The following is a 2,844-nucleotide window of genomic DNA, read 5'->3' on the forward strand; positions in this document are numbered from 1 at the left end:
CGGTTAATGAAATTTTTGCTTTGAAAAAACAATTTTTATCATGCTAAAAATTAAAATCCGTGTGATGTCTAATCAAACCCCAAGAGATAAATATTTTCAATTTAAAAATAATTTTGTAATTTAAATTAATTAATTAATTTTAAAATGCAAATGTTACAAAAATAAATTTTATTCGTCTTTAATCCCATTTATATATATATATTTTCACTTTCAATAACAATTGTGAAAATTGTATGCGTAAAGGTGAAATGGTAAAATTCCTAATAGAATTAGCAAATGTTACTAATAGATTTGTTTCTTACATTGTAACTTGTAAGTAAAGTCTTCCACTCTGTAAAGACCTCAATAGAATTACTAATTTCAATTCCCTTTCCTTTATTTCTTTTCTTTCCCTTATTTGATTCCCTTTCATATGATTCCATTTCCTATAAAGTTTATTAATCATGCCCTAAGGATTTATTTGTTAGGAAGTGTAATAAGATTATATCTATAAATACTTCATGTCATTAAGAAAAAAGTTATAAGAAAGATGTCAGATTGTGAACAGATGTGAAGAAAAGGAAGAGGAAGAGAAAGAGAAAGAAAAATAGATTGTTGTTGAAGCAAAAGAACTAGTGGTTCAAGGTGTAGATTTTAAGAAGAGTAAGAGACTCTATTAAACAAAAGGCTTATGGTTCATGTAATGACCAATTTTCAATTATGTAGATATCGTCCATTTTGGTACGGGTCATTATAGTTCAGATTAGAGATATAAAGATTAGATGAACACGATATGTGACTTAATAGTTATATTTGTTTATCCTCTATAATATTATGTATCTTATTGTAAATTGTTATTATTCATGAAGGTTGGTATGATTTGTTCACTTATGTTAAAACCTTGTGTATTTGTGTGTGAATTGTTTTATTTTATATTCTTCCATTAATATATTTACATTAAAACTTTATCTAACACAACAAGTGATATTAGAACCTTAGTTGAATACGTTGAAAAGAGCGTTGGTTGAAGATATTTCAAAGAGTTTTGTTTGAATATTTCAAAATGAGCAAAGAAGAATAGAGCACAAAAAAGGACTGTAAAAGGGAATTTTTGTTAAGGTCTAGTCAAGTATTCATCATGGCTTACAACAAGACCGTGGTGTATAAAGGGAACCATGACATATGAAAAGAGTGACATGTAGAAGGAAATTGAATATCACATATAGATGAAAAGACTGATTTAATGGATTTGATTTGAGGTGAAGATTGTTGGGAAGTATCTCAAATTCCCAATTGAAATATATTTCTTTTTATAGATGGAATATTGTATAGAATTTTTTTTAAAGTTCATATGTGATTGTAATAAGATTCCTTATAGAATAAGGAGAATTAATTGAAATATTTTTGTATATACTTGAGGTTATGAGAGGAAAAAATTATGAGAGAAATTGGATGGAATAAGAGGACTTGTGATTCAAGATGTAGATATAAAGAAAAGTGAGAAAGAATTCGCAGTTCAAGATGTAGATGTAAAGAAAAGTGAGAAAGAACTCATAGTTCAAGATGTAAATGTAAAGAAAAGTGAGAAATATTCAATAAAGCCAAAGGACTTATACGGTACAAAGCATGAAGAAACATGAAATGCTTGGAGGGCTCTCTTTCTTTGATTCTAAGGCACGCATTATGTGATTAATTAAATCCATTAAGTCATTATGTACTTTTGTACGTAAATATTTTTATTTTATGAGAAAATTGTGTTTTGGACCCAGTTGGATCCAAAAATTAATATTTAGCCCATAAAAGTTGTATAATTGATGAGAATGATATAAAATGTGAAAAGATCAATATACCCTTCAAAACTATTTTGAGTATTTTCTATCATAATATTTGATAAACTTTTTTATCTTAATTTTTTTTAATAATTATTCTGAAAATTTATTATTTTTAGAAAACTTATTTTTTTTTAAAAAATATATTCTAAAAATACATCATTTAAAAAAAATAATTTTGACATATTTTTAGTTATTTTTTTACAAACATAATTTTAAAATATATATTTTCTAATATGTTTGATTATTAAATAATAATAATAATAATAATTTATTTTTATTTTTTTGGAAAATGGTGTATTTTTTTTCCAAATCATTAAATTAAATTAAATTTTATTGAGGTTTACAAAATGAATAAAATTTAAATGAATGTTTTTTTACTCTTTTTTTTTTCATAGTCAATAATAGTCATTTTTGGAAAGATAAAAAATTCATATCCTTCTTATCGATTTTCACACTTCTTCTAGGTCTTGAGCTTATATAGTGAACTTATATGGATCAAAACTTAATTTTTTGACTCAACTAGGTCCAAAACACAATTTTCCCTTCTCTTAGCTGCTTGCCCAAGCTTCCACTCAGCATAATTAGCCTTTTGTAAGAGCAGGCAGTCAAGCAGAGAAGCAGGCTCGGGACTCCAACTTTACCAGCAAGAGTTGATTTCACAATTGAAGAATGTACAATTTTTGGTCATAAACAGAACCTTCAGACTATTTCAGATAAGTGAATGGTGAAACAGAATAATTATATAAATTAAGAAGGTGTCAGAAAAGCAATTAAACTTGGAAAACTAGCAGCCTAGAGTACATACATTGTATAAATATAAACTTCAATCATCTGAGCATTGGTTAATGGATGCAGAACCCAGAACAGAACCCATCCTGGTACACTTCTTACAAATTAGACCAGAAAGCATACTTTCTACTTGTTTTAGATAGCATTCAATCACTCGGGACTTCAGCTTTCATGTCACCTTCCAGGCACATCCCCAATTGCACGAGGTCTCAGATTCAGCCTTGTAACAGGCAATTGAATCAAT

Source organism: Vitis vinifera, chromosome 5, assembly GCF_030704535.1.
Source record: "Vitis vinifera cultivar Pinot Noir 40024 chromosome 5, ASM3070453v1".
In the NCBI taxonomy this organism is placed as follows: Eukaryota; Viridiplantae; Streptophyta; class Magnoliopsida; order Vitales; family Vitaceae; genus Vitis; species Vitis vinifera.